General features: G+C 43.9%; 1 protein-coding gene across 5 annotated transcripts in view; it reads left to right on the top strand.

Moving 5' to 3' along the window:
• Positions 1–25,960, top strand: part of CBFA2T2 (CBFA2/RUNX1 partner transcriptional co-repressor 2) — a 108,700-nt gene that overhangs the window by 8,944 nt on the left and 73,796 nt on the right. The window contains exon 1 of one of the 5 annotated variants that reach the window (XM_030533006.1): positions 23,988–24,246. The exons of the other annotated variants lie outside the window; for them this stretch is intronic. The gene's annotated coding sequence lies outside the window, so the exon portion shown is untranslated. Of the gene's footprint in view, positions 1–23,987; positions 24,247–25,960 lie in introns of those variants that run through there. 5 annotated transcript variants of the gene reach the window in all.

Here is a 25,960-nt window from a genome sequence, read left to right as displayed (position 1 = left end):
TGCTAATAAAGGTTACACGGACCTTTCAAGGAGAATGTACTCCAATGGCTGTTTCTTGATACCAAATCTTCAGTAGTCTTTGTGGCTACACTGCAAACTAGATTATCCGATACGCTTATACAGAACTTCTTGTTGTCTTAAAGCAGTCGTGGCTTCAGATATAAGGAGTTTCAATAAAGCAATGTCTGAGTAAATTGTGTGTGCGCACACTCGTGTGAGGAGCCCAAGAGCCAGGGTGTGGAGTGATTTAGCTGATTCTGAATGCTAAAACACCATGGAGCCCAGTGGGTCCCAGGATTTCCACCACCATCCTGGCTCCTCTGTTCTAGGAATCCAGCCAGCAGCCTTTCAAGTCTGCAGCCAGGATCTTCCCTCCCACTTACCCATAGCTTTGTGGGGGACCAAGAGACTGTTGGATATTCGGGACTCTATAGGGTTTTTGTTAGGGGATGGAAAAAGTGTTCAAGGTGTTTGGCTCCCTGATTGGCCATACTCAGGCAGGGGACTGGGTTTATCTTGTGACATCACTCCGATGTATGACATTTCTAGCTCAGAAACAATAACTTGTGCTAAGCTTGTCTTATCTGTGGACATATTTTTTTAATTAAAGACAAAGCTCAGTAAATATTTTTTAAATGATTGAATTGCCGAAATATGAAAAACACATGTTGGGAGGCAGACACACTGAATACCATGTGCGATTTCCCATAGCCCTCCATTCGAGAAGGTTAGTGTGATACAGATCTCAGAACTGGCTGACAGGTTTATCTGGGATGATTGGCAAAGATTTATAAACTAAGAGGGGATTTACTTAACACACACCTCTCGCCTTCTCTCCGGTTCCACCCTGTCTCAGAAATAGGAAATTGGGATCACATTAAAGTCTTAATTGGTTTGGCTCCAGCAAAGGTTTGGTGGCTGCCAAATAGTTAATTTATTGTGTGAGAATTTGGCCATGTGTTGAGAGGCAAATTTGCTTTAAGCAAAGGATCTTTTGTAAACTGAACATCTATTCATTCAGCAGGCTCTGTTTACAAGCAAGCTCTGAGCGGGCCCCAGGAGAAACAGGGACCTGTTTTACATAACAATCAGAACACAACAGGGCCCATGGACTCCAAAACAGCAGGGGAAGGGAAGAGAGAAGGTTTGGGTTTTTCGAGCCCTGCTTTCTCTTTGCTATGAGCTGAATCAATGGCTGCAGGATTTGTCCTCTTTTCCCCTGTCAAAAAGCTTTGGAAATACTTGGACAAAACAGTTTAAAGGGGTTTTTAGTCTGATATTAATTTTAAGTCTCCAAAATGTTTGTAGTGGTGAAGGTGGGGGAAGCTCTGAGGAGAAAGTTTTGGAAAGAGAAGCAGCCCTTATGCTGTCACCTCTAGCACAACCAGATGGGGAGACCCACAGGGTGGTTAGTTTTCTTTTCCTGTATGTTATGAGGAAGGGTAAATTGGAATGCACTTTTATCTGGCTGGCTTTCTGTAGCCCTGCAGGACCTTGCTTTGTTCTTGATCCTGGTACTCTGTGAGATCACTCTTGCTGGTGATAATTTTTCATGTTATATTTGTTATCTCTGGCTGTTTTCTCTTGGGTCTGGTGAATCTAGTAAGATTTCACTCGTGTGAACTTGAATGGGAAACAGGCTCAGGCTGTCTCAGGCTCTCATGTTGGCTTTAACTATAAACTGCTCTTATTTAGACTATCATCTTTGGTATTATTGAAATGGAAGTTGCATGTAGTGGACAGGATATTGCAGACTGAGATGCAGTATCTTATTCCTAGCATGGCTCTGGACTTGGCATATGGTTTGAAGAAGCTGATAGGGACTAAATCATGGCTGTAAATAACTAACTTTGTGTTAGGGACCTGCTTCCAGCTAAGAGGAAACAATGGTATTACTGCGGTGCCCAATGGCACCCTTATTGTCAATTGTCATTTCCATTACAAAATTGGTGTCTTAAGGCTCAATATTTTGGACATTTAATTTTCAGCTGCAAAATGTTCTATGCATGCTAACTAAAAGGCAGGAGCTCAAAGGGGGATTTCAGGTGCTTAACCCCCAGAAGGAATTTGTTCTTGTGCCTTCAGATATTTCAAAGTGCTGAGTGTTAGGAGAAATTGGTAAGTGGTTGCAACACACTCTCAGCAATACTTTTCCTTCTGTAACTTTCATCTGCTCCTCAAGCAACTTCCTTAGCTGTGATAAAATCCATTAAGTCCTATATATGATCCAAAGCCAAATACAATACAACTATTGATTTGTGTAAATGTAACCTTTCTCCTGATAATTGTAATATTTCTGAAGACACCTAATGGTAATACAAAGTCAGTAAAGGTGTATTTTGTGTATGTATCAAACATTTCCAGTGGAAACATTATGATAATCATAACTGAATGTTAATCAATTTGTGTGTGCTGGAAGTGGGGAGTTGCAGAGGCATCAGTTCAACAAACAGATTTAGATCAAGCTGAACCTCTTTGTACCAAAGCTGCTTCTGCCTGAGGCTGCCACATGCTATTCTGACACACAGACTAACACATTCAGCATGTGCCACCCTCCCGTTTGCCAGTTTTAGTGTTGAGATGATGGCAGTTTCAGGCAGCATTAACTGCTTTGTACAGACAAGCTGCGGGGGTCTTGGAGCAAACAATAAGGATTGTTTTATAGAGCATCTTTTCATCCAAAAGGATCCTAAAGAGTGTAAGCTCTTGTCCGGGAAACTCTTCTGCACCCACCACTAAATTTGAAATCCAGCCACCTCTGGGGTTAATTACAGTAATTGTTTCATAGCACACAACACTACATAACAGTTTAGGCAGGAAGCAAAGAGGAATACTCTGTCCAGAACAAAATAGAATTAATATCAGGATTTGCCTCAAATGGCAGAACCATCTTCATTCCAGCTTAGTCCAAGTTGGATGAAAGTCTTATCTCCATTTTCTTTTCTTTGCTTTAAAGAACATCTTACTTTAATCAAGTCCTTCTTAATGTAATGGTTTAAAGTAGCAAATTTTAGCCAGAAATTCTTATGAGCTCCTGCCACCCGCCATGTTTGCCATTCAGATTACTTTACCTGTGAGAGCTGTTGACCTTCCGACACCATCCTTTACTCTTTAAGCTGGTTAACTGTCTAGTTTGTGTTCCACAATGTGCTCAAAACCTCCACCACCTTCATGAAACTGTTACATTCTCACTTTCAGAGATGCATGGAGCAGGAACCATTAAAAAGCAGTTAAACCTAGCTTGGGGTCATGTGCCTCAGTGAAAACACCTGCCTCCTGTTTGTCACTGGGGACATGGCTAAGGAAAGTAGCAATGGCTGGAAGGTGAGTGTGGATCTGTGAAGAGGAATATATAATATACAGAGTCTTTTTTAGAAGTAGCCTATTTATCAGTAACTGCAATGCTCCATCGTAGGGTAACTATTGGAAGTAAACAGTGGCTGGGATGATTAGGATATGGAACCGCCTTTCTGTCTTCATGAGCTTAGCATGCCAGTATTTTGAATCTACATACCAGAACTTTCCAACTGGCTACATTTACCAGGATGACTGCACCATCCGCAAATGGGGTGCATCAGTGCTTTTTGCACCTGTTTTATAACAGAGCAGTACAATATGCAGGGCATCCAAGTAGCTTATACCCCAGCAAACACATCCTGGCATTGGGAACATGAGTTTCCATCTCATTAAGCTGCTGGCAAAGCCTTGGTAATTCCAGTCACTGGTACAGCACAGGAATTATCCCCCCAACACTGCTTGTTCTGTCAGCCCAGAAAACCACTGTTTATTCTCACCAGTTGTGTGTTTACGTTTGAAGGAAGGAGCGATTGTGCTGAGACCATTGTGAACTGTTGCTTCAGTGTGGTCTGCTTTAGTGTTCTTGTTATAAGAACAAAGGGTTTTTTAAATACATATATATTGAGTGGATTTATATCCATTGAATATAGCACAGGGGTTACAAAGTTAAATTTGTTGAAATCTATGGCTTTTAAATGCAACAGACTGCTCGGCTATCAAAGCTTACAGAGGCTAGATTGCTTAGCAGTTTAGCAATGGTGTATGGTGCCTTTCTCGATTGACTGCAGCCCAGGTTGGCATTAACAAAGTTATTACCATCTGACAGCTGTTTGTTGGCCTGTGTGAAATGAGTTGTTGGTTTCAGTCCATCCCTAGCAGACAGGTGTCCGTATCACAGTTGGTCCCTTTTTGGCAGACTCAGCAGAGATGCCAGAGATTAAATAGACCATGGAGACTGGGCTCTCAGGCTACTAGAAGTGAGCCTCTCCAAGTAAGAGGTGAGGCATATTGATGGAAGAGTGATATGCATGTGTTGTGTTGTTGTTTTTGTGGTGGAGGATGCAAGGGAAGTTTGCGCTGCTTGTGATTTTACAGGCTTCAAAATATTTTGTATACAGAGAAGAGAATCATGTACCTTTGGCCCTGTGTTTCATTACATAACTCGTAATAGTCTTATACAAAATACACTCTGGAGGTTTGTATTGCAGCCTTAGTGAGAAAGGGCCATAAAGGAGAGGTCTTGCAGGTCTTTCATGAAAATCTCTGCACTTCATGAAATTCTCTGCTATTTCTTCATTAAAACAGGATTATCCAGTTGAGATTATCCATTTCACGTGGGTTGGGCAAGCAGCACTCTTCCATTTTCATGATAAAATCCTCTAGGCTACTGAGACCCATTGTAAATCGGCTTAGGTAAGGGAGAGGTTTTAGTATCCAGGAGGCTGAGCAGTGCAGAGTTTTGGAAATGTGACTCGAGTTGAGCGGAGCTTTTATAAGTATCAGTTCAATTATGTTTGACTTTTGGACCCATGGAACAGATTTGTGGGTTGTCTCTGCAAATGGCATCTCCAGCAATTATCATCATTCAGGAGTCCCTTCTCAGAGATTCCTTCTGGCCTTCACTAATCACTTTTTGAAATCTAAACCTTAGGGAAAGAGTTCAGAGTTTTTCTAGACATGACAGCAAGCAAATCAGCCAGGCAAATAGCTTTCATTTGCATAGAGATCTTCTGTATGATGACCCCTCAAGCTTCTTTTGAAATGATATTCTCTGCCAGAATATCATGGTTGTCCTCTTTACACCTAAACATAGCATTGGCCACCGCAAAACTTTATCCCACTTATAATGTAAGTTTATTGCATCTGATCTGGTTTCATAAAACTTAAATTCAAGTAAAGGTTCATCTCACTTGGGAAATGCCCTTCAGCTCATCTTTTCCACATTTGGGTTGGGCAGGCTGAGAGAACTCATCCCTGTATATATGTGCGCAGTGTCTTTTCACTGCACATTCTTCACCATGTCTGCAGTCGTAGTATGAACATCCCACTTGCTTCTGTGGAAACGTACGGGGAGTGGTCATGGTGGTGGTGATGGTAGAAGTAGCAATACATGTGGCAATCAGATTTATTGGACAGTGTTTTTGTTGTAATAAGAATTTGGACTGTTTAGGTTCTTTTTGAACTATTTTATTATCTAGGCTGCAAGACCAAATTGTACCCGGGCGTAATTGCCCAACATATGAAATAATGAAAATGGCAGTACTCCTTTGTTACAGTGGACAGACCTTTGACATTTTCTCTAGATTTATAAACAAATTAAACAAGCCTATCCAAGGCTTTAGGTGCCTCTGCCATAAATTACAAAAACAAATAAAATGTAAATCACCAAAACTCCCCTCCTTTCTGCACATCTACCCCCAGTCAAAACCCATCCTGTTTTGTCGCGCGTCTCACAATGTGCGCTGAAGGCTAGCAGTCCTGGGCTATTTTAGGCCATGTCTACATCTAAAATTTTGCAGCGCTGGTTGTTACAGCTGTATTAGTACAGCTGTATAGGGCCAGCGCTGCAGAGTGGCCACACTTACAGCAACCAGCGCTGCAAGTGGTGTTAGATGTGGCCACACTGCAGCGCTGTTGGGCGGCTTCAAGGGGGGTTCGGGGAACGCGAGAGCAAACTGGGAAAGGAGACCAGCTTCGCCGTGGTTTGCTCTCGCGTTCCCCGAACCACCCTGCAAACCGCAGGGAAGGAGACCTGCTTGCTCGGGGTTCGGGGAACGAGAGAGCAAACCGGGGAAGGAGACCAGCTTCGCCGCGGTTTGCTCTCGCGTTCCCCGAACCCCCCTGCAAACCGCAGGGAAGGAGACCTGCTTGCTCGGGGGTTCGGGGAACGAGAGAGCAAACCGGGGAAGGAGACCAGCTTCGCCGCGGTTTGCTCTCGCGTTCCCCGAACCACCCTGCAAACCGCAGGGAAGGAGACCTGCTTGTTCGGGGAACGCGATAGCAAACCGGGGAAGGAGACCAGCTTCGCCGCGGTTTGCTCTCGCGTTCCCGGAACCACCCTGCAAACCGTAGGGAAGGAGACCTGCTTGTTCGAGGAACGCGATAGCAAACCGGGGAAGGAGACCAGCTTCGCCGCGGTTTGCTCTCGCGTTCCCGGAACCACCCAGCAAACCTCAGGGAAGGAGACCTGCTTGCTCGGGGTTCGGGGAACGCGAGAGCAAGCTGGGGAAGGAGACCAGCTTGATTACCAGAGGCTTCCTCAGGTATGCTGGGATACCTGCTTATTCCACGGAGGTCAAGAAAAGCGCTGGTAAGTGTCTATACTTGATTACCAGCGCTGGATCACCAGCGCTGGATCCTCTACACCCGAGACAAAACGGGAGTACGGCCAGCGCTGCAAACAGGGAGTTGCAGCGCTGGTGGTGCCCTGCAGATGTGTACACCTCCTAAGTTGCAGTGCTGTAACTCCCTCACCAGCGCTGCAACTTTCTGATGTAGACAAGCCCTTAGACACAGGGGAGCTTTTTCCAGAACTGAGGGCCCCTTTGAAGAATGCTCTAATGCCAGACTCATCTCTTTTAAGTTATTGGGGTCCAGCTGTTGTGCCTCTGCTGATTTGCATGTGGCAGTATAGCTGGAGGAGAGAGCCATTTAGGGCTTTATTGATCAAAACTAACACTTCATCTTCAGTCTGAGAACTAACTGGCAGCCAGTGCAGATCATGGAGTGTCATGCACTGTCACCTGGAAGCATCACTTAATAGGCTGGCTGCTGCTTTCTGCACTAGCTTAAGTTTCTGGATTGATTTAAAGTGTTAACTCCAGGTAGCAATTCTGAGGTGACAAAGACAAGGGTAACAGTGGCAGATCCACATCCAAAAGAAGCATTTACAATCATCTAGCCAGATGCAGGTGGTAAAATGCCTTCCTGGACATTGCTGCTGTATGATCATTTGTGTACCAACCCAACCTCCAGATTACACACATGCGTCACAAATGATGGCGTCTCACCCTCAATCAAAGATAGTGAAAATACGCTTGCTGTCTCTTCCAGTTGCTTCCAACATTAACTCAGTCTCATCTGGACTGAGTTTCAACCTGTTTCTTCTCCTCTATGCTCACCTGACACTCAACAGCTGTCCAGGTCAAGAACATTTTTTTTATGTCTGACTTTCAAATTTAATATGTTGGCCATTTAGAAACATTTTCTTATTGATGATTAATGGATCTTGGTACATTACATTTGTGTATTTTTTTTTTTAATTTAAAGTTTGGGGTTGGCAAAAAAAACCCGACCACGTGAGACTCCAAGGACTTCATTGTTTTTGTTGAACTGTCAGTCAAAAGCTAAGCAAATGTAAGTGACCCTTGTTCAGTATAAAAATCTATGTGCCAAATTTCAGATCAGTGGTGTTTGAAATGGCCAACATTTTAAGTGCCCAAGTAGGATTCACAGTCAAAATGCTGATATGGCTTTAACGAGGTCAGTGGTGTGGGGAGCTGTTGTAACTCTAATCTTCTTTTAAAGCACAAGGTATGGATATGAAAGGCCAGGTGTTTGCCTTTAACTGCAGCTGCACCATCTGTGGAAACAGGTGGAGATGCTCAGGGTAGTCAGAAAAACACAGCTGGTAAAAGTTAAGAAAAGACATCTAATGTGCTATTTTACCTGGGTAAAATGGACCCCAAGTGGAATCACATGCAATTAAACACAGCTTCATCTTAGCGTAGGTGTCGGCTGGACACAAGATTAATAAAATGAACAAAAAATAAATGTATGTTTCAGCTGTGTTTATTCTGGTTGGGCAGCAAAGCTGTCAGATCAAACCAGCCATTTCAAAAACTGTTTGTGGGTCACTGAATATAGGACAGATATGCCTACTTCACAGGACTCTTAATGACAGACCCTGCATGTTACTGAGAATGTTGTACTTTAGAATTTACTTTTTTTTGCTGTCTTCCTTGGCCAATTCTGATTTATTTAACTTAATGATTACATTGAAAAAGACTGCATTTTTTAAATGGTTGTTTTGTGAATTGGCCTATTGGAATCTGCCATGAAACTGTGTTGTAGGCAAACCCTGATTAACTTGAATCCCTGCACAAACTTTTGACAGACTGTTTAAACTAAACATAAAGCCTCAGTAGACGTCCTCTGATCTACAGTAGTGTGATGTTGTAATTCAGCAATTTTTTTTTTAAATGTAAATGAACATTCTACTCTCTGAATGGTCCTCTTAAAGGCCTGTTTGTGTATTATTTATTGGTATTGCAGTAGTACCTGCAGGCCATGGTCTGAGCCCTACTGGCTGAGGCACTATGCAGACAGATAACAATAAGCATTTACAGTCTAAACACTTGAAATCAGAATGACTGTTCTCAGTGTGTGAAAAGAAGCATGTACATACATCTTTGCAGGCTTAGGAGCCAATAATTTAATCTGAGGGGAATCCAACTGAGAGAGGTACTTGTACCTAAAAGAATAAAAACATATGAAAACTGCAGGTCACAATTCAAACAATCTTGTTTGAAGATACAGGATAATTCATGATTTGTGGGGGTTTTTTTGTTAGTTTATTTGTCAAACTGAGGATATGTCTACATCTACAATTTTGCAGCGCTGGTTGTTACAGCTGTATTAGTACAGCTGTATAGGGCCAGCGCTGCAGAGTGGTCACACTTACAGCAACCAGCGCTGCAAGTGGTGTTAGATGTGGCCACACTGCAGCGCTGTTGGGCGGCTTCAAGGGGGGTTAGGGTAACGCGAGAGCAAACCACGGGAAGCAGGTCTCCTTCCCCGCTGTTTGCTCCAGTGTTCCCCGAACACCCCCCCTCCCAAGCAGGTCTCCTTCCCCGCGGTTTGTTCTCACGTTCCCCGAACCCCCGTGCAAGCAGGTCTCCTTCCCAGCGGTTTGCTCCGGTGTTCCCCGAACTCCCCTGCAAGCAGGTCTCCTTCCCTGTGTTTTGCTCCGGTGTTTTTTGAACCCCCGTGCAAGCAGATCTCCTTCCCCGCGGTGTGCTGTCGCGTTCCCCGAACCCCCCTGCAAACCGCAGGGAAGGAGATCTGCTTGCACGGGGGTTAGGGGAACGCGAGAGCAAACCGCGGGGAAGGAGACCTGCTTCCCTGCGGTTTGCTCTCGCGTTCCCCGAACCCCCCTGCAAACCGCGGGGAAGGAGACCTGCTTGATTACCAGAGAGGCTTCCTCTGGTATGCTGGGATACCTGTTTATTCCACGGAGGTCAAGAAAAACGCTGGTGAGTGTTTACACCTGATGACCAGCGCTGGATCACCAGCGCTGGATCCTCTACACCCGAGTTTCAACGGGTGTACGGCCAGCGCTGCAAACAGGCAGTTGCAGCTCTGATGATGCCCTGCAGATGTGTACACCTCCTAAGTTGCAGCGCTATAACTCCCTCACCAGCGCTGCAACTTTGTGGTGTAGACAAGGCCTAACATCCTCTTGAGCACTATATTTACATTTCTGTAGGAAGCTTTCAGTCAAGCAGTGCTGGGTGGGAGCAGTCCACTTTGGCTTCTTTTAAAAAAATATAGGGGCTGATGAGTCTAGTCACCTTGTATTATGATGTTAAAGTAAGTTACTAATTAGTTCTTCATTGTAATGTTGAGTATAAAACCCTGTGCTTTTCATTAGAAAACATGCATTTCTGTGATGGACATATTCATGGCAGTGGGGGCAGTGAGGTATTTTTGATGGAAAGTAACTTTTAAAGGCTTTGAGTATGATTGATTTATTCCTTTATATTTACTGATAACTCCTAGGGAGTCACTATTTATTTGATGTGGCTAGGTGCTCAGCGACCAGGGTGGTGGGCAGCAGTATAAAACTCTAAAATAGATAGGTCAGTTTAATCCACTGTCAGGAATAAGCAAAGCCAAAACACACAGATTTACACTGAAAAATGCCAGGGTTGGGGCTTTGCTGATGCTCACTGCACTTCGCTATTTGAACTGGATCCAGGCTTTTTAGGTAGCTATTGATTGTTAGCATTGGTATAGTTCAGGGGTCGGCAACCTTTCAGAAGTGCTGTGCTGAGTCTTCATTTATTCACTCTAATTTAAGGTTTCATGTGCCACTAATACATTTTAACATTTTTAGAAGGTCTCTTTCTATAAGTCTATAATATATAACTAAACTATTGTTGTATGTAAAGTAAATAAGGTTTTAAAAAATGTTTAAGATTAAAATTAAATTAAAATGCAAAGCGCCCTGGACCAGTGGCCAGGACCCGAGCAGTGTGAGTGCCACTGAAAATCAGCTTGCGTGCCACCTTTGGCATGCGAGCGATAGGTTGCCTACCCCTGGTGTAGTTCTTACGTTTGTAACGGAAGGTGGGTTGGTGTGTTCTGTCAGCTTACACTTGATTTCAGATGTTTCTCCAATGACACTGGCTTAATATTAGTTTTTGAGACCTAACATAACATGTAAGGGAAATTACAGTGCATAATATGTTTGTTCAATGCAATAAATACAGTAGCACTATTCACTGTGAATTTAAGGTGTTAACTTAAGTTGCAATTTTACTCTGAAAAGTTATCTATAAAAATGGCCCCATGCTGCATAGCAGATCTACCATTGTGTGAGTGTTCAGTCATATCTGCTTACTTTAGTGACTTAAATAGTTCTTTTTTTTCTGCTTTTTCCTCCTATTCACAGCTGAGGGAGTGAGCTGGAGTTGATATCTTTCTTGTGTCTCCTCAACAGAATTGTTTATTAAATTCTAGAGGCAAAGGTGGGGGAGGTAATATCTTTTATTGGACCAGCTTCTGTTAGAGTGAGAGACAAACTTGCCATCTTACACAGAACTCTTCAGATGATCGTCAGTCCCATCATAACAGTTTTTTATCTGTGAATTTTAAAAGAGTGTAGACTCTTTTCGCTCAGCATAGCAATCCAAGAGCTCCCCTGGGAGAAGCACTTCTCACCAAACTTGTAGGAATGCTAACATTGTTCCTAGAAACTTGTAATCGTGACCCTCCTCTTGACATATGTCATGGTGCTGGAAGAAAGCTTCATTTGTGACAAAAGATGAAGGTCAAGATTTTCAAACCCATTGGCCTGGAAGTTGGGCTCCTAAATCCATATTTAGGGGTTTACAAATTTCAGTGGCCCAATTTTCAGAGGTACTAAGCAAAGTGAAGGGCTGCTGCTGCTGCTTGGGGCACCTTTGCAAAATCAGGCTGTCTTTTCTTTAGTTTCCTAAGTATGGATTTTGGAGCCTAACTTTAGGTCCTTAGGCTTGGCATACATTTTGTCCTGAGGTGAGTTTATCCATGATAGAATAATAATACCACGTTTTTCTTTAGCAGATGGTAAAGTGCTTGACAAAGGAAGTCAGTGTCATTACTGACATTTTACAGATGGGGAAACTCAGGCACAGAGTGAGGCAATGACTTGCACAAGGTCAGCCAGCAGGTCAGTGCCAGAGCTGAGAGGAGAAACCAGGTCTCTCAAATCCCAGTCCGATGCTCTCTCTACTAGACCACATTGTCTCCTAAAACAGTACGGAATCAGGAAAAAATAACTTTGCTGGGCAGGATTTAGAACATCAGAGTGGCCACACTGGGTCAGACCAAAGGTCCATCTAGCCCAGTATCCTGTCTTCCAACAGAGACCAATGCCAGGTGCCCCAGAGGGAACAAACAGAACAGGTAATCATCAAGTGATCCATCCCCTGTTGCCCATTCCCAGCTTCTGGCAAACAGAGGCTAGGGACACCCTGGCTAATAGCCGTTGATGGACCTATCCTCCATGAACTTATGTAGCTCTTTTTTTGAATCATGTTATAGTCTTGGCCTTCACAGCATCCCCTGGCAAGGAGTTCCACAGGTTGTGCGTTGTGTGCAAAACGATTCTTTGCTGTGTTTGCAACCCAAACACTGAAGCTAGTGGGTAGTGAGAGCCAGACTGGATCTGAGCTGACTGCCAAGATACAAGTACCATATATACTTGTTCATAAGCCGAATTTTTTTAGTTGAAAAGGGAAGCACCGGAGAAGAGAGTCGACTTGTGAATGGGTATAGAGAGGGAGAGGTGGGACACAGCCCGTCCCCCCAGCAGAGGGAGCAAGGAGAGGCAGCACAGCCAGCAGAGCCAGAAGGGAAGAGGTGGGCCACGCTGCTCTTGCCCCAGCCTCCGAAGCAGCTGCAGCTCCAGGGCTGGTAGGCTGCAGCCGTGCCACTTGGCCCTGCCCCCCAGAGCAGGCTGTGGCCATGCCTCCCAGCCCACTGGAACATGCTGCAGCCGAGCCACCTGGTCTGGCCCATTGGAGCAGGCTGTGGCTGTGCTGCCCAGTCTGCCGGAGCAGCTCCAGCCAGGCCAGAGACATCCTCCCCAGATAAGGTGGGAAGGGATGGGATGGGGAGAGTGGGGCTGTCCTGGGCTGGGGTGGGGTCATGTGGGGAGTGATCACAGGGGTTATTCCCCTGACTCTGTTTCTCTCCCACAAAAAATTTCCCAACCAGTTGCTGTCCTGGCCTGTCAGGGTAAGCAGCTGGTGTGATGGGACACTTCATTTACTTAGGTTTACCTCCGTGCCTGCAGACGCTTAAGGTAAACAAACCATCTCCGCCCACCAGCAGCTTATTCTAATGGCCCGGGAACCAAAGTTTGCTGACCCCTGAATTATAGGGTCGGCTTATGAACGGGTTATAATAATTTTCCATTTTTACTTATCCCATCTTGAGGGGGCCGGGTGGGAGAGGTTGGCTTATAAACGAACCGGCTTATGATCTATACGATAGTTGCTCTTGAAGATCCCACTAGGTGCTTATCTGCATTTTTAGGTTCCTAAATACCTTTAAAAATTGGCCTTTTGTACTTATAGAGCCGCCTGTGGCTCCTGGTTACGTTTGCTCTGAGCCATGACGCCCGGGTCACTGCTGCATCACTAGCCCAAGCAGTGCTGCCCAAAAGCTGTTGACTCTTCATGGCGCAGCCCGACATTGTCCGAGAAGGAGCAATGATGCGGGCTGCCACTGCCTATCAGTAATGGCTCTGTTTGAACAAGCAAGCAGTCAGCCATACTTTTCCCCAGTTCCTTCCTTTTCCCACTCTTTCTTCATGCTCCCCCACAAAGATTCGAGCAGGCTGGGCTGGCAGGCTGCAGAGGAACAGCCTCATGGGTCCCTCCCTCCCTCCTTTGGTTTATTGATTGAGGTGTATGCTTTTGGAGATGCAATGAGTGTTTGAGGCAGGGAGTGAAGGGTACTGGGAGGTAGCTGAACTTGGCGTAAATGTGTCGAGGATGAAGGGAGTAGAATGAACTTATTTTGGGATGGGGTTCTGTATGTCTAAGGAATAGCCGGGGAGTTGAGGGTAGAATTTACGGTGATGATGAAACATGGGGAAGGAAGAGAAGAACTTCACAAAGGAGAGAAACAGGATGGAAAAGGAAGGAAAGAGAACAGATCCTGAAAATGTGCAGGAGAGACACCAAGAAGGAAGGAAAATTAGGAGTGAAGGGCAGTGTGAAGGGAAGAACAAATGAAGGAGATGCTGGAATTTACATCTTAAGTTACTAGTTGGTGGGAGGTAAACACTTCCGATAAGTTGTGCATCAACTACTATCTTTGCAGGTTCCAACACTACAGCATGGCTGAAATCCGGCCATTCTTTGTCTGACCTCCACTCTTCTCTCCCCTGGCCATTCTGGTTTTTGATTGGCTTCCTGTACTAAGTGAAACCACAACCTTTCAAACTCCTCCAGGCAGAATGAAAGGCACATGGCATCAGTGTAAGAGGAGCCCCTTGCAGTCTACTGTGCTTGGGTGGGCGTGCTGGTTCTTTCGTAAACTAATAGCTCCCAGCAGTGCTGCTAAATCAGACTTCATGGAGCCAAGAGCTGAAAGCTTGGAATACCACTGCAGGCACAAAAGGTCTGTCTCTTTTCCAACTGCCACCATTTGTTATGAGGCTAATGATCCAGAGACCCAATTGACAACAAGAGCAGGCTGCCAAAGATTGCCTTTGGGAGGAAAAAGTTCACATTTAGATAAAAACAAAACTGAAAGTTAAGTCACCCCTTTTTTATTTTTTGTCTGTGATCGGGGAGGGAAGTGAGAGAATTCCATTCAGCATTACATCTGCAAAACTAACAAAAGTTTGGCAACAATCAGCATTCTAATTTATATTACTTCATTGGAAAGTGCTACTTCAAATCCATTAGTTGGTGGTTTGCAGTACAGTGTTGGTCACAGTTTTACAGCTTCTGGGTGCACTGCAAAATAGTCTTTTAAAGAGAGGTTGTGGTTTGGATTAGAAACCTGGGTTTTAAAACCCAAGTTATCAGGTTAGTGACTGCTGTAGTCTGCCATGAAAGCAAACCTGGACTAAATGACCTATTGAGGTCCCTTCCAGCCCTACATTTCTATGATTTCCTTCTGTGCCTCTCCAGTACCATAACATATTTAGGCACTATAATCATGCAGAGGTAGTAAGGTACATGGGGAAGCAGCCACTTGGGATTTTGTTTTAGTGCAATTTCAAAAGAAAACCAACAATATTATTTCTATGTAATGCTTGTGAATAAGAAATAGAAACCTGTGTTGAGGGGTTAAAAACCTCCTCTATTAAAATAGAGATGTGATAACAAAGAAACAAAACACGCTATTGGCTGGGTTGGGAAAAGTCAGCAGCCTTTAAGGAATAAAGTAATAATAGAGGGATGTACAATATGGGGCACTATGTTTCACAATGTACTTGAGGTGTTTGGGATCCATCACATTCATTTTATCGTGAACGTTATTCCTACAACGAGAGAATTCAGCAAATCACAGCATTGAACGTTCCTGCTTCAATAGGTTTTTAACAGTCTCTGCTACTGTTTTCCTGGATCTTCCTCTTTTTTTGTGGGGGGGTGGGGGTGGGGAGGGTGAGGGGCAAGGCTGAGGTTTGAATAATTGTTTGGGGCAGGGTTCAAAGTGAATTGAGGAGTGCTGCTAACAAGTCCTGGGTATCCCAGGGATGTGCGAAAGAACAGTGATGTGACTCAACATGGAAACAGGCTTTCAGAGCTCTCTAAGGCCATGGCTACACTGGCGCTTTACCGCGCTGCAACTTTCGCACTCGGGTGTGAAAAAAACACCCCCCTGAGCGCTGCAAGATACAGCGCTGTACAGCCTCAATGTAAACAGTGCCGCAGCGCTGGGAGCGCGGCTCCCAGTGCTGCAAGCTACACCCGTAGAGGATGTGGAGTACGTGCAGCGCTGGAAGAGAGCGCCTCGGCAGCGTTTTGAAGTGCAAGTGTAGCCATACCCTGAATATGAATGCACAGTCATTTTAACCTGGGATACAGGACTTGTGGGCACAAAGGGACACAAAAGATTGAAGCCCTTTAATTATGTAGCCCAAAATGTCAAAGATTTTCAGTGCGGTTTATAACAGAATAATGCTTGAGGGGTTTTGAAGTGACTGAATATCGTGACTGAGTTTGCCAGAAAAAGATGTCAACCAGTTTACGTTCCAAAGCTGGTAAGTATTCTGATCATCCTGACTGAGATAGCTCGTTAAGAAAGATAAGAGTTGCAGAAATTGGAGTTATGAGGATATATATCTTTTTAACGAACATCTGAAGACGAATGAATCCAGAATTTTGTATCTTTTCATCCTGCCATTTGGAAAACATTGTTGTTACAGAGCTATTGAACTAGCTGTTTAAATTTAATCCTCTGCGGGCTGGGTTTTACTCTTTCCAAATAGGATTACTCATATTTTCCGTATTTCAGTGTTTGGTTTAAATACCCATGACGGCTTCAGGGACTTGGATTTCTGGTCAGGGCAAGGGTGTTAAATTTAGAAAAAGTTCCGTTTGTTGGAAGGGATACAAAATTCTCAGGTATTTTTTTCTTCACTTGTGAGGTCGAGTGGCAACAATGAACAGGTAACCTTTCCTTCCATTTTTCTCATGTGGCAAACATTTTCTGTACAAATTCAGTAGACTGCATTGTACTAAGTGTCTGTCTGCTTAATTCATTGCTCTTGAACTTTCATTCCCAACCCCTTGTTAGCCTCCCTTGCTGTTAAATGAAATTCCTTGCACCCCCAGTTCAAACACTGAAATAAGCTGACACCACCTCATTCTGTGTGTGTGAGTGTGTGTGTGTGTGTATTTACTTTAAGGTGTGGAAACTCACTCATTTTAATTATATCCGACATAGTACAGGGGTGGCCAAATTATGGCTCTTTTACCATTGAAGTGTGGCTTGAGGGCCCCCACCACCCCCAATTCTCCACCTACCAGACTGCACGGAGAGGTGGTGGAAGGGGGATCTTGGGAACTTGTGGTGGGGTAGGAGCTTCTTCCCAGTGAGGAGAGAGGTCTCAGGCCTTCAGCTCCACAGGGCACACCTGCCAGGGCTTTGGGCTTCAGCAGGAGTGGGGCTGAAGCCCCAACAGGCGCACCCTGGCCTCAAACTTCTGAAGATTGTTGTATGCAGCTCAGAGGATCAGTAAGTTTTTGGTCACTCCTGACATAGTAAATGGTCCGAATGGTAAAACCCTGGCTGCTTAGTCCATGTAAATAATCAACATATATTGCACTGATACCAACAGGAGGCCAGCCTGTTACAGTAGACAAGCCTGTTAACAGAATCGGCCATGTGCTGGGTTAAACAATGAACTTGTTGAAACAGGTATGTTTGTGAAATGACTGAATTTACTCCGCACTAAGAGATCTAATCTCCAGTCAGTGCACCCGAGAGGGTGGCTTCCGTGCAGCACTGTTGCTAACCTGAATGAGCATTATCCACGTTTCCCCCCAGACAGCGAGCGATATGCAGTGAGCTTCCCCTGAACCTTCAGAAGCATCCAAGTCTGTTGTCCCTTCCTGGGTCTAGCGACTTTTATATAAGGAATAAAGGGAGCAACCAAACATTTGACTTTCCTGCCAAACCTGGAGACTAGAAGAGGAGGAGTATTCCAATTGGTTTCCATTGCATTCCGTTTAACATGAATTTACAGTTTCCATTTACCCTGACAAATGACTTTGGCTGCCCTGGTACTTTTGGATTTATTTTCTGTGCAGTGGAAAGTGGGGAGCTTAAAAGGGTAAATGCTTTCCATGGTTGCCGTGAAAAAATCTGAGGCGTCTTTCCAAGATAGGAGCTCAGAAAGCAAAAAATAAAGCCACGGTGCATCATGAAATATGTGAAGAATTTAATAGAAGTCAAAGCAAGTTCAGATTTTCTCTGTTTGCTGGGGAAATGGACTGTGATAGGCATAAAAATTCCACTGGAAACTGGAAAAATTCTTCAGATTTCTCTGCTTTCCCAGAAACCACAGCTAGCAGCATATATCAATAGTCTGCAGTGTTCAAGCTTTGTTTTCATAGTTCTTTCCATAGAACGTTCCCATGTGAAGAAAGTAGGACCAGATTAATGCACAGAGACAGGGAGAGCAATTTTCCTAGCCGCTGGATGCAGTATTAGTTCTTTCCATGGTGGTGTCCGTGCACAGTATCAACATCTGGGTTGCAGAATCCTTAGCGATGGCTGCTATCAGAGCAAACTAGCTAGTTGCCTTTTTAACTAGGAATCCGGCTCAATGTCTGTCAGTTTATGTGGTTTATTTTTTCTTGTTGGTAGGTCTTGTCTTTACATTTTTTTCCTTCTGATGGCAAAGGCGCAGGGAGTGGACGGGTTAGCTTAGCAGAAAATGTATTTCAAGAGATCTGCTTCAGAGAAAAATTTTTAGTAAAGTAAATGTTTAAAATGAAATATACACAGGTTGAGGGAAGGTACTGTACATCTGGGGTCAGGCTTGGGTTATGGGGGTTACAGATATCGTTTACAAGGATGAAAAAATACCTATATATATCGCATAACCGGCATAGACTCAGATTGGAGTGTAAAGGTTTTTAAAGTGTCAGTGGATAAGTGGGCTCGGGTATGCCACCATAGTTGAAGGAGTTGCATTGTTTCTCAGTTGCTGAGTTTTTGTAGTGAGGGGTCACCGATAACTTATTTTGAAATACTTTCCTCTATAAAGAAAAGTAAAGGCTAGAACGCCATTCCCTTTTGGTCTAGTGAATGGAATACTGAGATGGGTTGCATTGATGCGCTATGTAACCATGGCAAGTCACGTAAGACTTGATCCAAAGCCCATGGAAGTCAGTGGAAAGACTCCTGTTGACTTCAGCAGGCTTTTTAGGAGGCCCCTAATCAAGGTTCCCTCGCCTTTTGTAAAGTGATTGATAGCAACAGATTAAAAAACATCCATATAAGTGCATATTTTTCTTCATTACGGTGATGCCCTTTCTGTCTAAACTGCAAATAAAAACCATGGCTGGCATGTGCCAGATGACTCGGGTCCCAGAGCTTGGGATGCAGGGCTGTTTCATTGCAGTGTAGGCTTCTGGGTTTGGGCTGCAGCCTGAGCCCTGGGACCCTTCCACCTCACAGAGTCCTAGAAACCAGGCTCCATCCCAAGCCCAGAGGTCAACACAGCAGTGAAACAGCCCCACAGGTTGAGTCCAACGAGCCCGAGTCAGCTGGCATAGGCCAGCCTCGGGTGTCTAGTTACTGTGTAGATGGAACCTATGAGGCTACTCAGTGCAGTGCATTTCTGTTTGCCTTGATGAGAAGTGGGTATATCTCTTCTCTTGTTTTGACACAGGCAAGTAAAGTAACATTTTAAGTTCTCAGTCGGTTTGGTACAGAGTGGGCACATTTTGCTAATTTGTCTGTAACACTGAATTAATATAACTGCAAACTGCTTTTAACATCCTTGATATGTCTGATTTTTCTCCACTTAAAAACTATTTTCAGGGTTGTGAAAATAAGGGGAAAGATTTGTTTGCCCCTGAGTGACAATTGACTGCTACAACAAAAGTTAGCGCTCTCAAAGGCATTCTTGCAGTTAATAACTTGAAATTAAATTTTGTAAGCCATTGGGGTTGGGGGGGGGGGAGTTTCTTTAAAAATACCTGAGAATGTGTTGTTTAAGGGGAGGGGAGTCCTCAACAAGCTCACGTGCTTGTTAACAGAGTGGTTTTCTTCTGATGGCTCCTCAGAAGCTTTCTGCCATTGGTGGTATCATGAAGTGCCCTTGCCATACGAGCAGCTTTCTGTCATTTTAATAACACTGGTATGACACATCCAGTTAAATCCACTCATACAAGAAGGATTTGGAAAACTTCTGTGTGCTGCAGTGTGCCTCTTTGCACAGAGTATGGATATGGTCCCAATCACACACCTCAAGGCATGGGTTTCTTAGTCGCATGGTTATACTCTGAAAAGTGGCTCTCTTAAAATGGCACAGTGGGGCTTCATATTTGTATCCAAATGACTCGAGCAAATTTGGTCAAGTTATAAGAAAAAAGATGTTTGACCAGATCCATCTGGGCAGTGTGTCCACATTGCACTGCACTATGTGGGGAGTCTGATGGTAGCGCTGATGTAATTGGCCCTGGGAGGATCACTCCACCACATGAGGGACTTCTACTGGCATAGAGCCTCCTCTGCTACACCCTCACCCTACTGGCAGCATATGGGGTTGACTAGAGGAAAGGCGATGTGGCTGGGACTTCCGTCTGCTGTGTCCGTTCCTGACTGCAGTTTTGGCCTCGCCCTCTTGGGGCCGTTTGCAGCCAGAGTTAAAGCAGTCATTGCCTGTCTTTTATGCTTGGGAACTAGCCATATGTACAGCAGAGCTGGGTGGAAATCAAGAGCAAGCTCTATGCCACCTTTTTGTATTCTCTGCCTCCCTCCCCTCTGCCCCTTAAACTGTGCCCCTTAGCAGTAGCTGACAATAGTCTGGCCTGTTTCTTTTAATGATATATCCTGCAAACTCACTTTGAGTTCTGGAAACTGAGATGGGTTCTTTGGCTTATGCACAATAACCAACAACAAGGGATTTTGCAGATGGAACCTAGCTGACAAAGCAAAAAATAAAAAATAAAATTCAGTTCTCTCTCCCAGAGCTGGGCTAGCTAACGGGAGTTAAAGGAAAAAACTTTTTTGTCACAAAACAAAGATATGAATCTGAACCACAGAACAGATCCATTAAGTCAGGAGCCATTCTTATACAGTCACGCTTCTGACTGTATAAGCATGGTGCGATGCCGCCAGGGCTTCTGAATTTGTGGGAATACATTTTCACCTCAACAATAATAAAACAATATTGAAAATTTTTTTTGTGAAACTGCTGCATTAATATTTTATCAGTTTCCCTGATTGTGTTGTTTAGTCCTTGGACTTAACTAGCTGTCCGCAGCTGTTGCGAATTGACTTTTCCCCTGGCAGTGTTTGGGACTGCAGGCCAAAACATGAGGAAAATAGTTCTTTAAAACTTAAGTTTTGGTTTTTTTCACTTTTTTAAACTTGTTTGTGTCTGCATAACTAAGATGCACTTTTTCTGTCTTGTTTTGTGAAATATTGACAGCCTCAGTTTTTTGCTTGTGCTTTGTAAAAGGTGGTAAACACACCCCAAACCCTAACTTTTTCAAATAAAACATCTCTTGAACAGATCAGAACTTCACCTGCTTTAATCTCCCCTGATACAAATTATTTACAGAACAGTTGCATACCTGTAGGAGACTGATTGCAAATGTAAACTCAGGTTCAACTTCTTTGGGGTAGAAAGGCTAAATGTGTCAGCTCTCCAAGTGACACCCTCCCCATGTCATTGGAATGAATCATGTCATTCATATGTACTGTATACTAGTAAAAAGCTAGATGGAATTGAACTCTCGTGCAAAGAGGAACTATTGTAAAGGGACATTTAGGTTTATTCATTTCGTTTGAACTCTTTTTCTTCTCAAGGAAGCTGAAATTTTAACATAATTTTTTTATAGCTAACTTTCTTATTGGTGCACTGACATCTTGGTTGTCACTTCTTGGGACAGAGAGATCTGAAATAGTCTTAAACTAGTTCCCCCTCTGCTGGCTGGTTGGCTGACTAGAGCACAAGTAAATAGAGGCATTGGGGATGTTTGAATAGACCTTTTTTTTAGTTAAATCTAGAAAATAATCCTTTGTGAGCAGACACCTCATTAGCATGCTGTGACAGAGTGCTGCCCGAAAGGAAGGATGGCCCACGCATTCGGCACACCTCTGAAGCATTTCTTGAGTCCTGTAAATCCTGATTGGGGCGCTGTGGGCTGAAACGCCAGAGTTGAAGACAGAAGCATATGTGAGCCCAGAGTGCTGCTATTACTGAGTTGGCAGGGGGCACACTCAAGTGACTAGAGTTCTTTCCCTCAGTACCTCTAACCCCACCCTTGCTCCTTAGGAAGGACTAGCTCCCACTCCCACAGAGCACAGTTTTAACCTTTACTTTGAAAGCTCCTCCTCTCTGTCACTATCCCCTTCTATTCCTCCCTCCCAAGAGAAATGAGGGGTTCTTAACCTGACTTGGGAATGAAGAGAAATAGAGCAATTTGGGGATGAAGAGGGAGATGAGACACTCAAGTGGCCATGTCTGTTGAGAGCCTAGGGCTGTGGGTTTCTGGGGACCAGTAACCAAACAAAGCACTGGGAATTTAATAACTGAGAACCACCTTTACCAGTTTTGGGTCTGTAATTGGCCAGTATCCCTGGCTTCTAATTGGCTGAGTTCATTCAATTTCTGTATAACTTCCAGTAGCCTGGGGCCTGTTCCTGCAAGTATTTATGACCATGCATAGTACTCTCTGCTTGGAGTTGCCTCATTGCACGCTTGGCCCTTAGATATCATTGTGCTAGAATCATGCAATAAAATTCTCAGGGAAGCTGAATAACTATCTGCCATCCATCATCAGACACCTCTGCCATTCTTGTGCCAAAGCTCTCCAGAGAATCAGCGTCTTAATCAGGATTTCCACTTTCCCTCTCCTCCCCACTTAAAGTCAGCATTTGGTAGTCTTGGCAGTGTTGGGCTTTACATTGTTATTAGGTGCTGGGAGTTTTGTTGAGCTGTCTAGCTTTCAGACAAATATATGGGAAACTTCAGTGTTGCCCACGTGATTTTCTAAAGGGTCATGTTACATGTTTGAACCTGCACAGCTCAAGGAAGTCCCCAGTGGTGGTGTGGTGGTGCTGTCACCTCTTTCCTTCTTCAAGGAGCAGAAGCAGTGTGAAATTCGAGCAGGGGCCCTTGTATGTGTGGCACTGGCTGTGGATGTGAACTGTGCAACCCCTAGGTCCTAGCATCTGGCTCCATGTGTGAAGCACTGGTGCAGTGTGATCAGTGTAGTTGCTGCCAGCCAAGCTCTGTTGTTGTCCAAGGTGTGTGTTGGTGAGTGGCTACAACAAAGTGAGAATCCTGGCAGAGGTGCTTACGTGTTGCAGAGCTACCATGTCTAAGGCTATGCCTATGCTTAACGATAGAGCAGCACAGCTGTAGTGGCCAGGTCCACATTACAGCGTTAAATCGATTTAAACAGCGTTAAATCGATTTAACGCTGTAACCGTCCACACTACAAGGCACTTAAAATCGATTTTAAGGGGTCTTAAAATCGATTTCTGTACTCCAGCTAAACGAAAGGAGTAACCCTAAAATCGATATTACTAAATCGATTTAGGGTTAGTGTGGATGGATATCGAAGTTATTTGTCCTATTCTTTTACTGAGCTACCCAGAGTGCACCGCTCCGGAAATCGATGGTACCCTGGGACCATGGACGCACACCACCGAAGTAATGTGCCCTAGTGTGGACGCGTAAAATCGATTTTATAAAACCTGTTTTATAAAATCGATTTTACTAATATCAATTTAAAGCTGTAGTGTGGTCGTAGGCAGTGGGTCAGTGTAGAAACCTACTGCAGTTATGGAGGGGGTCCCATAAGAATTCTTCCTTTGAACAAATGCTATCTACACTGGGGGGTTAGGTCAGCTTGGGGTGTGGATTTTTCACACGCCTGAGCGATGTAGCTGGGTCAATCTAATTTTCTAGTGTAGACCAGCCCAAAATACTTTATGGAAACACTCCAAGTTGGTTGTGTCCAATGGCTTTCTTCTATGAGCTTCCTCAGTGACTGCTAAGAAAAGATTTATCCCATGAATCCACTATACATATCATTAAACAATAAGGCATGTTTTTCTTTAACAGTTCCCCTCCTCTGTGATTAGAATGTTACGTATTTAATCACTCTTCCTCTGAGTTTTCCAGCCCTAGTTTGAGATCCTTGCACCATCAGAACAGTATCTTCTTATTGCTTCAAATTGTTAACACATGCCAGTTTTGCAATTTTGCAAACTGGGACTGAAATTTGAAGGCAGTTTACATGAAAGATTTACGTGCACTAGAAAACCTTCAGAAAATTAGTTTGTTTACCAAACAGCTTATCCAAATCCAGTTTCTAAAACCGAGTGCTAAAATTATACTCTCTTCAGCACTACAGGCTACCTACTAGAGTGATTTACCACAGGCGTTCTCTACAAACAAGAGCTGTATAAACATGAAGGCATAAAGGATTTTGAAAGGGTCAGTCCAGTTGAACGTCCAATAGTGTCATCCTTTGAAGCCCCTCTTCACGGGGAGCTAGCATGGATCGTTGTAGTGCAGGATCAGTGTTGTTGTCAGCCATAAACAAATTATGGGTATTTAACAAGTTAATGTCAAAGTGGCTGAGAGTCACTGATAGGTGTGTGCTTAGTGACATCAGCTGGCAAGGAGCCCTGGTAACAGAGAGAACGGGAGGGGGGAGAGAGAGAGAAAGGAGGGTGTGTGTGTCTATATCTGGATATTCTGGCGAGGTAAAGAGCTGGTTTGTTTGGCTGGACCTTCCCATCTGGGATCCATCTGTGTTTCCCTGGGATCGGACAGGCGGCTCTAGTCAGTGAGAAATCGCAGATGTGAGAGAGCTGACACATGTCCAGCTAATGAAAGAAGGAAGGCTGGTCTGAGGCTGTGCTCGAAGATTAAGAGCAAAAAAAGAAGAGCATTTTATGTATATGTCGAAGAAATTAGGTGAATTCTACAGCAGCTGGATTGTTGTAACCTGCGTATTTCGGGTAAGCAATATGTTTAAATTAGATTATTTTTTAAAAATGTTCAGAGGTTTATTTGTGTTTTTTTGTTTTTGTTTCGCTGTTTTGCTGTGTGCTAATTTTTTAAGAGCAGAAATATTTTTCTGTTCTGCAGATCAGTTGAACCTTGAGCTCAGAGAGTAGGAGAGGGTGTATATCTGTGCATGTGAACCCTCACATATGCAGTGCTTTGCAGTGTCGCCCTCCCCTCTCTAACCATCTCATTTAGACTGCAGTGGTTCTGCTGGTAAAAACTTCAATAGATGAGCTGACTTGGTGCGTGGATTATGCAGCTAAAAAAATAGTAAACTGTTTCTCTAAGGAGGGCTGCGTTAGCTTTCTGTCCTTTACGTTGCTATGGAAGGTTTGGTTTTCCTGGGGCGAGGGCTGGCATTCAGCGTTTCCTAGTCTAATGGGAAATGGAAAAGTGAGAGGATTTTTTAATGTAATGTGTTTTTCATTGTGGCAAGCTTTATTCTCAGTTTTGCAAAACAATATTTTATAAACTGAGATGTATAATATAGGAGTAAATGTATAGGGTTAAGTCTTCTCCATCAGCTCCCAAATGTTCATAATTTTAATACTCCTCCAACACATTTTTTCTCTGCACTGTGTGAGAGAATGCTACCTTTTTGTCTTTATACTCTCAAAGCTGGTACTGATGCTATCAATATTTAAATATCTCAGTTCAGTTTTGTGATGCAGTAACATCTCTTTGCTGTTAAAATTTATATTGCAAGGCTACTGTACATTGGATTCCATTTTATTCTAGGAATTCCCAATCTAACATATATATTTTAAACCTGCTTTTTGTTTTCCTCTTTTTCCAAAGGTTCAGCAGTTTCAAAATGTTCCGCTGATCCCTCAGGGCATACTACTGTAAAAATTATAGCACTGAACACCCGGTGAGCTATTGGCGCTGGGGCTGAATGTTTGTGTATGCCACTAAAAAATATTGGCACTCTTTTTTGCATCACTAAACTCCAGAGCTGCTGCATTTATAATCCATTGTGTTCCCCTTATGCTCATCCATGAAATGCTGCCCAGTTGCACCAAATATACCAGAATCCACCCTAAAGTTCTGAAGGCTAAAAGTGAGGATGGGAAACCTTGCTACAGAATCAGAGGTGGAAAATATTTGTTGGGTTATCTACTACATCTCCCTGCCAGTGCAGGACTATTCCCTATTGTACACTTACTAGTGCTTTGTCCAGGCTAGTTTTTAAACCTGCCAAGTGTCAGGGCTTCCCTTGGGAGACTGTTCCACAGCCTGATAGAGCTCCCTGGCAGCAAGTTTATCCCGCTGTTCAGGCTAAATGTCCCTATTCTTAGTCTCGTTTCATTATTCTTACCTATGCGCTCTTATCTTAAACAATTCTCTTTCTCTTGGAGTTTGCAAACATTCACTGGGTGTAGGCCATTTCCGTACGCTTTGCAAGCCAGCACCTTGGTTAATGAAAGTGACTCTGCACATGGACACCTAAACCTTGCTGTTTGTCTCTTGAGTTCCAACACCTAGAAAGTAGCATACTGGGCAATGCTGTGCAAATTAACATCCCAGAACATGCTGGAATGAAGGAAGAATGTCACAAACCATACAAGCATGTGCCAGTTCCTAACAGTGAATTTTTCTGTTATGTTTTATTTGCATCAGTGCATGAGCTATTTCTCGTGCAGTTGGGTAGCTTCTGCTTTGATG

This window comes from Gopherus evgoodei, chromosome 14, assembly GCF_007399415.2.
Source record: "Gopherus evgoodei ecotype Sinaloan lineage chromosome 14, rGopEvg1_v1.p, whole genome shotgun sequence".
Taxonomy (NCBI): domain Eukaryota; kingdom Metazoa; phylum Chordata; order Testudines; family Testudinidae; genus Gopherus; species Gopherus evgoodei.
The sequence above is the reverse complement of the archived record's forward strand: the minus strand, read 5'-3'. Positions and strand labels throughout refer to the sequence as shown.